This window comes from Diachasmimorpha longicaudata, chromosome 7 (genome assembly GCF_034640455.1).
Source record: "Diachasmimorpha longicaudata isolate KC_UGA_2023 chromosome 7, iyDiaLong2, whole genome shotgun sequence".
Lineage (NCBI taxonomy): Eukaryota > Metazoa > Arthropoda > Insecta > Hymenoptera > Braconidae > Diachasmimorpha > Diachasmimorpha longicaudata.
In genome coordinates, this window is record NC_087231.1 from 6,162,264 (window position 1) to 6,174,369 (window position 12,106).

Sequence of the window (12,106 nt, forward strand, 5' to 3'; positions counted from 1 at the left end):
TTAACAAATACATACGAGTACATGATCGTTTTCCTGGCGTTTGGAGCCTTAAACAGGGCTCCTAAAGATATAGACTCTCTCATGTGTAGACTTTTGGCTGAAGGCCCTCAAGGGATAGCCTTTTTCTTCCAATTGATTACGTCTAAAATTGAAATTAGAATTAATCGTTCACCAGTGCTCTTTTAATTTATTTCATTATACAAAATGAACCAGTTAGAAGCCCTGAAAAACCTCTGAATTATGACGTCAGATTACAACAGCTCTATACGAAGAGTTCTCAAGTAAAAACACAGACATTTGTTCACTCATTCGGATCTTCTTGTTTTTCCAAAATAAAAAAATATCTAGTCAATACCTCTTATTAAATTCTATTCCTCGATTCGCAATTTCACTGATAAAAATACGAAACAGCTCAATTAATCGATTTCTGTATAAATTCCGGATTACAATCGATCGGGTCTGTCTATGCGTGCAGGATAATACTTGAAGATATTCTCCTCTCCCTTTCACATTGGCCTCACTCACTTCTAACCGCTTCTCAGTCATGACGCGCAAGTTGTAGCGGAAAAATTACGCTGTGCACGATCACTATCGTTGGATTACGTAATAAACATCGTAAGAATAATAGACGGGCCAGAGGAGGGAATCGATCGGAGAGGCGGCGACCATACCTCGGGCCCTTCAACGGCGATACCCGGTGGAGCATAATTTTTCGTTTAGTCAGATAAGATCGGTCATGCGATGGGTTTATTTTCTTTTTTACGACCATATTTTGTTTTCTTTTTTTTCAACAATTTGTCATCGTGTATTATACTCTCGAGAATAAATTTGTAATGTTCGCTAATGATTCATTGTTTTATGACCAGTCATGCTGACTTTAAAGGCTCCTTACTGAAATTGAACCCCAATTGGAGGGCGCCTATAATATGTTGCGCTAGCCCTTGAGCTTTCGTTCTATTTTTGATGGTGGAGTATTAATAAATTATAAAAAAACACTGAAATGGAAACAGGATTATTGGATAAGCGATCACCGCAGATTCAGTGACATTTAGAGGTTCTTAATTCACATGGGTAGTTCAGAACAGTAAAAAAATTATTTATATGTAATCAAAATATCAAGATCAAGATATCGATATCAACATAGATTGAATGAGGATCCACTTTCCGTATAAAAAATAATAATCAAAATACTTTTCGACGGACTGGTGTGTAATGTGGCACTTTGGACCACAGATTGTGTTGGACAATCGGCTTCGATACTCGCGAAAAAATATTTTTAAGACAATTGTTCAAAAATAAACGAAGAGTCATTTCGTTCATAACATTATCGACTATTCGATTATTAGTACCAGAAAAGCCACTTATATGAGCTTCAATCTGAGCTGAGGGAAGCAGTAGTAACAAAAAGAAATTATTTCTATACTTAAATCACAGAACAGACGAGAATGAATAAAAAAATTCGGGGCATGGTATTTTAGATGGAACCACCCCCGATTCGATTGTTTAACCGTGGAATTTCCCGCATGGAAATTAATGCACCCCGCACACTCCGATAGAATCGTACATGTGTGCCATCGTGGGAAAAAATGGTTCGAAGCAATGAGTTAAATAACGGTTTTGAATTATTAATAAAGTTTTTAATGGAATTCATAAATATTTGATTTTGAAATACAGTAATGAAACAGTCAGACATGTCTCGCCAGTATTATCCTTATCAGAAATACATATCTTCCGAAAATATATCTCAACTGATGATATAAAATTCATTGAATTCGCATAAATTTAATAGGCCATGAGACATCGCGGTAAAAACACGTCTACGTTATCAATAATTTTTATCAAACGATTCTAAAATTTCGATTACGATTTCTCGAAAAGAGAGTCAAAGGTTTTATATATTTTATAATTGAAAGTTGTCAGCTCGTATATATGGATTTATCACTTTCTCTTTGTTTATCGATTTTGTCGTTAAATCATTACATTAAAGATGAGAAGGTTACATTGCAACAATTTTATGTTACTGATTCATTGTTTTTATTTTTCATAGCAGGATTACCGGTCCATTTAAATGTGAATGTTGGTTGGGACTTCTCAAATGTTTTGAGTTGGTTGTTTCCATTATTCATCAATGAATATAATTTTATTTTTAAATTAATTGAAATGAATGAAGGCCTTTGGCCTGGCGGAGTGGATGAGCTCGTTGGCGTACATGCCAGAGGTTTCGAGGTTAAAATCTGGCTGACTAGACGTGCGGTCTAACCACTTGCAGTCTTGATTATCATCGCAATGCATCCAAAGGCGCTTGAAGCAGTGTAGAATTACTATTGAAAAATGAATAAACAAGTAAGAGCAGAATTAGCATTATTTCCATTCACCGGATTATACCCCCAATCAAAATATCGGTTCATTGAAGGGCCGACTCCGGCAGATCTCCCTGGTGATTCAAAAAAATTCTTTGGAAAATTTTCGGAAGATCATTTCCCTCTGCAATTACGGAAAAGACAAGCAATTTCTACTGGATATTTCTCTCCGAGGAGGACGTCAAAAACTATTTAAACCATCTGCGATATAATATTTTACAAGATAAGGTGTAAATTCTACGGGCAAAAATGCAAGCGGAATGTTCCCAATTTCATCATATTAAAAATATATATTAGCGTTCACAGCTCATCTGAGATGACAACCCAAGGGATGTTTAATCAAAAGGAGCGTGATAAGCCCGTTGATGCTCCATATTATACATTAATGAACAGTGTACATAATTTCGATGAGAGATAATCGGCATTGAATTAATTTTTTTGTTCAAATTCATCTCATACACATATTTTCATAGTTGACTGGCTCAATAATATCGATATCGAAAATTATTCTCGGCTCGAATGAAATTCACGAATGGTGATTTACAGTTAGCTGGCACGTGGCTCATCGTTAATAATGAAAATGGAATTTTCCCCTTTCCGCATGAAATGTCTCCTCCTCTATCGTCTCCGTCTATTTCACTCATTTCTCCCTTATTCTATAGCAACGCACCAACCGGAATACCGATACGCTCAGCCTCTAACTCTCGAGCTCGTTAACCCCGCATCGATTCCCGTTCTATAACTGTGAAATTGAAAAATTGTTTCAAGAGACTCGTAAGTTATAAATGAGCCTACCCTGCGGGAAATTAAGAATCTACTTTGTTGTAACTGAAGTAAAATTTTCACATACAACTGGCGGAAGTGGGTTAGTTTTTATTGCCAATGAAAATTTCTCCAAAGTCAAAGAGCAGTTCAACATTTGCCCATTTTTTTAATGAACTTTTCACATGTTACGGCTGCGATGATGAATTAATTCGATTTTAATTATGAACGTCGTTAAAGGTTGTTACCAAACTTTTGCGATAATAGGGGCGCGAATTGGCACGTAGTCGCTATCGCGAGAATGTTGGATTAATTGAAAAATAGGTAACTTGTTCTCGTCTGGTCGGAAAGTTAAAAACAATGTAGTCGAAAGATGCTCATTTATTGGAGATTATTAATCACTTTCCCTCAATTACCGAGGAATTTCCATTCAATTTAACTTCCGACAGGAGAATGCATTCGATTGTGAAAATTCCTATAAATTATTTCGTTGGACTAAATTGAATAATCCTCTTGATGGATAGTGTGCATTCAGAGTATGCGAGTTTAATCACATTATTCATTTAACACTGAATCGTCGTAGAGAGTGCAGATGAATAATATAAACGTAAACAATGACCTCACGACTACGAAGAACGGGGAGATTTTTTTCAACAGAAAACGATATTTTTTTGGTTCTTTGTGATTAGTTTTTCTGTCGCACTCACTGATATAAGAATTCTATTGATTCTAATGAGTTTCGATAACTGTTACCGAAATAATGAAAAATAATTGCGAATGATGTTTTGTTTCCATTTTAAAACAATCACAAGCATCGAATATTCGGGGTGACTACTTTTCTCCATTTCGTTTCTCGATATCGAAAGAAAAAAAATATGAATAATTTCGATCAGTGAAAGATAACTGAGTGAACGATGTTATTCAATAGGCCCTCCAACCATTGTCTCCCCTAATTTAAATGAAAATTATCCAGAGAGTGTATATAATATAAAATGAGTACTAGAGGAAGCTTTGGAGGATATCTTCAACCCCCTCGCATTCCTTTCACTCTACTCTCAACGTTAGCGTGACCGCACATACTTTATTTCACCACCATGGCTATACATATTTTTTAACCTCCACTCCATCGTTTCCCTACCAATCTTCATTTTTTTTCTTCCCTTCCTTCATGAAAACTATGACTATATTTCTTACTGCAGGTAACGCTTGACAGGTTAGAAGAGGAGGAGTGTTTCCTTACTTTTGCTCACCTCAGCTTTTTTTATAAATAAAAATATCCATAATTTTTTCGTTTAATAAAAAATACTGGGGTGACAAATTTTGAACACAAATCTCCGGTCGATATGAGAACACACCCACACAGGCACTGTTTCAGTGTTTACGTGTACTCCCACGGCTTTTGTATTCATTGTTGCGTGAAATTCTAACCATCCTCGGAGCAATGGAAATTCAAGAGTCATCTTGAGAGAGCACAGGGCTGGAAAGTTTCTGAAAATCTCTGTCCATTTTCTACATCAAGTAAAAGTCACAATAGTTTGTCGAAACTTAAAAATCTTGTTTTCAATCTCAACACGGTACTATGTACTTGATTTTTGCCGATAGTCGTAGTGGTAAATGTTTTTCTTCTTCCTATCTCAATTGTTTGAAAATAAACGAGAAACTCTTGATACGGGAGCATTTGCACTTCAAGGATTTTCGGATAACGACTTAGTTTGGTGGTGCTGGTGGATGAGGGGTGGAGAGGTTGGAGAAGTGGAAAAAGAAACATTAAAATAAATATGCCGGGCGGTGAACCGACGCTCTTGAAAAATCGATTCACGGCACTAACCGTGAGACGCTCGAGTTAAAACGGTAAATTACTACCTTGAAAATTATGTGTAATTATGGGGATCATTTGAGGAGAAAAACTTCAGGGTGGACGACATTTAACACTCAAAATTGGGGTGGAATTAAGTCATCTTTAAACATCCACTTGGTGGGAAATAATCGATCAGTGAGGGAGGGAGAATAATCGCTGGGAGGGAAATAGTTCAATTAGAATTACGCGACAGTTTCGTAATTCCCCAGCGACAACAAATATCCGGTAAAAATTACGAAGGGTCCGATAAAAAATGCGGAACCCTTCGTAGATAGTGCGCTACGAGTTATGGAATTTTTTACGAAGCGTTTTGGGCTTTTAATTGGGCCCTTCGTAATTTTTAGCCGAACAATGAACTATGTCTAGTCGTGGACAGACGGTAATATTCCGTAAAAATTGCGGAACTCGTCTTTCCTTTAGTGATTACAAAACCGACTAGGAAATTTGACGTGACAATATTGTAATTTTTCACGGACGATTCAGATAAAAATACGTAACTTTCGGGAAAAATTCCATGACAGTTGTCTGCGTGTACTTTGTTGTGTTGATTTCTTTGCATAAAGCAATCATGCCGTCTGAAAATTTCCGTAATAATAAATTTCATCGTCATACGCGCTCTCATCGTTAGTCTAGCGATCTAGTTTTTAACTGCATGTAATTATTATTCTCGAGTGTTTCATGTACCTTCCTTGAATATTTTCAGTCAACAGTGGGCGGTATGCTTATAAGTTGCACAACAGTTACCACCCACTACCGGAAGGATCGTGAATACGTCGGGTATATCATGCCGAGAGGGAAGAATGTTATTTCTTTGCCAGTATAATAGACACAACATGGAAAGTTGAGAGAAAATTACCAGGAACTGCGGCTTTTACGATAAGAGTATGGCGCAATTTTCACATCAGTGTTATTTTTGTTGGAAACTGATGTGGCGGAAATGATGACCCAGTCACTTGTTGCATGAACCAACGAGCTGATTTCATGTTCCAGAAATAGGAATTTGTATCACTATCTGACTACTTCTGGATTTCGCATTAATTAGTGAAAGAATTTATCTTCTGCCCTTCTCAGATATCAGTTACTGGGTGAGTGAGTGAGACTGCAGTTACCCCGATTTTATACAATTATTTTTCAGTATTAGTATGTTTGTGGTGGGAGGCACTGTGAGTGGCCCAGAGATAAACACTCTCCGCATTTTCCCCTTCACTCCCAGACGAGACATACAACCGAGATAGGAAACAGAATGGTCTGAGGGAGAGTGATGGATCAAGCGATTTATGCAGGCGTCTCGTTGGCCTATCCGAGTGATCGGGGAGGTGAACATGAAAAATTTCAAAACTAACCCGCTGGTTCAAAACGAGGTATCATAAATAGCGGATGACCTCGGGTGCACTCTGACCTCCAACCTAAAGGCATTGAGCCACTGGAATCCATGGTATTGTCCTGATTCAACAAAATACACATTTCAAACGCTGAACATAAATTAATTGCAGATCGAATGTGATTTTGGTGCTACATGGAAGGACCCCAGGGCCTTCAGATATGAATTTTTTTCCCGATGTTGGAATGAAAAAAGTTCTGCATTCGTGTTTGCATAACAATATTTGATTATGTAAATTTGAAAAAATTGTACTGTTGTAGTTATTGTCATCTGCGATGAATAATCAAAAAGCTCTGCAATCACTTTATATTTTAGAGCATTTTATCGAGCATTTCATTGTCAGAGTTTCATTAGGACTAAGAAAGAATTGAAATACATGGGATTAACTCTATGAAAATATAACAAATTGTTAAACTGAGAAAACAATGTAATAAAACAGTCAGATTATTTATTGACGCGAACACTCAGTGTTTTTTAATAGTACCAACGAAATAAGTCCTGGACGATCCGAAATATCTGAGGAATTCCAATGGATTGTGTGATTAAACTGTCTGCTTCAATCGTGGATTTTAAGGACTCTAAACAGAAACCTCATGATTCGATCACATGGGGGTTGAAATCTATCGCATATTTCTTTGAATTCCCCGAATATTTCATTCTATTTAAATAGTTATTTGAATGTATCGCATTGCGTCCGTTTGAAAACTTATTGCAGACCACATCAACGGAATCGCATGCAATAAGATATTTTTAATTAAATAATGGCTCATTTTCAAACGAAGATGGAATTATCTATGGTCTATAGGAAACAACCCAATGGAATTCTATTTTCCTATGAAAGATGATGTATCCAACAAAATAAATTCCATAGAATCTACAATATTTTTCTCCAACACGCCAAAGATTTTGCTTTTTTACCGATTCATCACTTGTCCCACAATTTCGTCGTTAATAAATGTAATGCAAACAATGATTTGTTGCACAGCTCTGACTATATTTAAACTAGAGATAAACCGGAAGTAGAAGAATTGAATCATGAAAATACTGATTATTCGAGAAATCCAGGAGTGAACGCCAAATTTGTCTCGCTGATCGGGTGATCAAGGAGTGACAGTCGAATTGGAGGGTTCCGTGATTGACCCCTAGTCCACATCACAGTTAATCTTCACGATCGCTCGCCTCTATCTTTACCTAATTCTTGTTATCGACGACAATAATCGGAAAAATTACTCTCATCACTACAGCACAACAATAATTGAAGATTGCGTTCGTTCTATCCTGTCACTTCATTTTTCTCCCGAACAACTTTGCATCGGAACCATAAAAGTGAAATTAAAAGAGGAAAAATACTAAACCAAAATTTTGGATCTTTTTCATAATTCCAGAGCTATCTTTAATGGTAGATGATTTTACAGACTTGTTATAAAATTCTTTCAGAGCGTTCTGCTATTTTACGTTCACCTGAGCCATCTGTGAAAGTTCGGATATGACCCCTTAAATTTTTCGACTGGCGAAAACTATGAGTTCCGTTATTTTTAGTGAACATTTCTCTCTGCACAGCCGAACTTAAAATGGTGATAGATGGGAATGTGATGATTTTATAGTAATAGCTTCGCAGCTGATCCGACATAGTAATTCTTTCTATCTTATTTCATAGACACGAGACTAAATGCGTACCCTATCTGAATTTCCCGCCTCGAACACATTGTCCAATGAGGAAAACGTCTTACTCATGAAGTTAGCCGATGGCTTATGTGGCTACCTTAATTTATGTGCTTGTGCTTTCATAAATAGGATTACCGATCCCATGGAATACTCTGATAATTAATATTAATAGGCAATAATTACCGTACCCAACATAAAACAAAATGAAAAAAGCTGTTACTTCCGGTGATATGAGAAGTTAAATATTCCAGCGTTAAAATTAACTCTTTCAATCCGCGTTAAATTTTGGTCGAGATTCAATTTTTATTTTTCGAATCAAATTGTTTTCATTGACGTGTTCATTTTTACCCTGTGATAGCATAAATGTTCCCTCCCGCGCTTTATTTCACTCCAAATGAAATCCCCACATTAATCCGTACACAAAAATGACGCGAAGTTATATTTTGACCTCGAAAAAATTTCCTCAAAAAAATTTCCCCACAGGAATAATATTCGGCCTAACAATTTGTAAAATGTTATTTTTCCATGCAATACAACGATTATCATTTCCATAAATCTTTAACGCCCATTTCTCACACTTCCCCCGCCTCCGCCATATCAATTCCTTCCCTCACACCAAAATTGTGAACTTAGTTTACAGTTCTCGCAGTCAACACGCCCAGAACTGGCCCAAAAAACTCAGTGCGACCACTCCCGCATCATTTACCAGTAACCCAGGTGAGGATCGCGAAATGATCACTAGTGACGTAACCGAAAAAAATCGATTGAAAAAAAAATCTAAAGGGAACGAGTGCATGCTCGAAATGAGAACCGAAGGATAATCGCTGGTGCAGCTTGAGTACCATCGTCCTCCGACGTGAACTAATTAAGCTCGTGTCTTTTAATTGTTCCAGCATCGGTGTGATGAAGCAATTCGTGTATCCCCTTACCGCCTCCCCTCTATCTCTTACAATTATATCTATCGTATAGGGGACCGTAGGGAGACGAAAGCCAATGTGATACTGAAACATTTCTACAGAAGACCCATATAACCGAATCATCGATGTCCATCCCGTCTGGACTTCATTTCAATTCGCCTCGAGTATTAGTTCGGGCATCGTGTTCGCGACCACCAGCGACGATATTCAATTTCATCATGTCGATATGTCTCCCACTGGACAAACTCTATTGCCCTCCATATATCTACCCCATTCACATCTATACGTCTAGTGTTCTGGCCTCTCCTAGAGCTCCTCAACTTCAATCCTCAATCCGTTTATTTCATCTTCAGTGCACCCCGTACCCCTTCGTCGCGGTATAAACTGTCGACGTTGGGTCAGCATCAAACTCGTTAGTTATTCCATCCGTCTCAAAAAATAAAAATAAAAACATATGTAATTGGCGTGAGATACTCACGTCACATGTGTATATGTGTAACATCACTTTACAATTGAAATAAATCCCCTCCTCCCCAAACACATTCATACCGAGCTGATAGAAAATCGCTGGATGCAATGAAGAAAAATACGATTGAAAACTGTTTGAATGGATTTTTCTTTTGTTTCATCTATTTCCCCGAGAATCAGTCTTTGTTGTGAATTGATTTTGATTGACGAGCCCGTGGGATACATTGAAAAAATAAAAATACTGGTGAAAAAAAAAACATTGCAACAAAGTGATTGGGATAAAGAAAAAATGATTTAAAAAAATAACAATTCGATATCTACCGAGGTGAGGAGAAAGGAGAAATTGACATTTGCCCATCGTTGAATATAGAAAATCAAATTCATAAACGACGTATCGAGCTATGTGACATTTTGGCATACGGTTTTGGCATCGTCACTTTGTAAGTTTGATGAGAGTGGGTGAAACGCGTCGAGCTGGATCAACGACATCAATTTGACGGACACGATGAAACGCTATGGCAATGGATAGAAGCCAAGAGGGTGAGGTGAGTTTGGGGGGTGGAGGGAGGAGGGGAGGTAGCAGCAAAAAGGGAATGGCAACAAGTAATTGGCCGCAGGAACATACTGGCGTTTCAACCGCATTCCCTCATCCTTCCTTTCGGTCCCTTCTGCTATTCCCTTTCGCCCTCCTCACCCCGCTCCCCCCAACGCCCCCTACACACCCTTTCCCCATTCACACTGTATACATGAGTATACACATCCGAGAATTTTCGGTTACGGGTGTACAACGCGTGTCGAATCCTCGTTTGTTAGTTTAGTGGAAGAGAGAGTTCGGTATAACGAGGACACGCAAATACAGTTTCTCAATGACACAGGTTGGACTTTACCATCGTTTCCACTGACCTCCATACGAGCAGAATACAATTTGATGAGTAAACGACAATTCGTTGACACGGCAATTGCGTATGCAACGTTGGAAAAATTGTTCAATTGACTTCCAATTAAATTTAATATTTAACGCTTTCGCTGGCCAACCAAACACGCAAAACATTTTATTTATGAATAATGGAGATTTGAAGCGATGGAGAAATGAAATGGTTGAAAAACTAAAATAAACGAGAAAATGGAAATGAAATTTCCAGTATTCGACGCGTTTTGATGTGAGTCAACGCAGTTTGATGTGAATCATCCCAGTGCGACCCCCGCTCGTAACTCCCGGGGTAGACGTAGGTTGATGAGGGAGGCCCCGGTTACTCGTATACCAAAAACCCAAGCGGTAAGCCCCATTCATCGGACGGGGCACACCCGAGGTGAATATCAACCGAGTTCTCTCTCTCCCGATGCCAATAAAAGTGGAATGTCGACCTGGGCTTGGGAAATGGAATTTGCATTCGCTGACGTCACGACGGTAGTAGCACAGAGTACAGGGGGGGTTGGTTGGCCCCCTCGGTTTTTGATAGCATTGAAATAAAACAAATAACGAAAGTTGTGATGGAAAGTAGAAAAAAATTCCAAACATTCGCTAAGAAGTTGAGAGAAAGAAAAATAAATAGCCGTCTTTCAGGGCTGAGAGAGACTGGTGTATTCAAGGTACTGTATCTATTTGCAAATATTATTCACGCGTTCCTTGCGTTTTGAGAAGTTTCACCTCTTCCACGCTCATCTTCCTTCCCCAGTTTCTCCTCACATTATTTTTTTTTCTCATGCTTTATAGAAAGTTTTCATTCGCTAGATAAGAAAATATGCCAGGCGATTGGATCGTCGGGCGCCGGCGACTCTCGTGAAACGAGAAATTTCCGGTTTGCGCCCCGGGGCCCGCCCGATCTCTCAGTCAGTTTGAGAAAAAAAAATGAGCGGAATGGCGGAAGGAAAGGGGAACGACGAACAGAGAGAGAGAGAGAGATGTCTTGGAGATTGAGGTGTGCAGGATGGAGTGGTACAGCACACATACACAAAGTTATCCACAATTTTCGAACGAATAGGGCTCGGTGAGTGGATGTGTGGTACACCGAAAATCCCAGTCCTCGGGGGAACGATAGATCGATGGTGCTAATGGTGGCCAACCGTACGTAAAACGGCCAAACCCGACGGTCCTTTGTTCTCGAGAAGTTTTGTCGTTGCATTACCCGTAGAAGTGGTGAACTTGAGATATGGAGTGTAACGTTATACATGTATATGATGTTAGAAACTATCTTCTGTACCAAAAGCAAGTGAGGAAAGTTGTTGAGTTGTGTAACTTAAAGTTAGACTTGTGACCAAATTTTCGGGTGGAATGGCACGAGTATTTCCCGGATGGACAATGGTGCATGATAATTATCGTGCATACTCGGTGAGAGATGAGAAAATTGAATACATTTGTTTAAATGTGAGCGAGGTTGGGGAAGAGATATGAGGGTACCGTCATGATTATGGGGAATAAGGGGGAGGACAGGTGAGAGTCTCTCGTGGGGAGTTTTTTTTTTTCTGAGAGTAACTCCATAACCGCGATATTCTACCCCCTTGCCAGTTCACCCTAATGCATAGTGGTGACCTTCGAGATACTCAGACCTCGTTTTTTCTCATTTTATAAACGTTACCAGCCCCTAGGAGTAGCCCATCCACGTCGTAGTCCCTGTGTGACTCTTCTGTGCGTTCTTGAGCATTTTGTATGTGCATGTGTATGTGTATGTGGCTTGTGATACAGTGGAAGCTTATT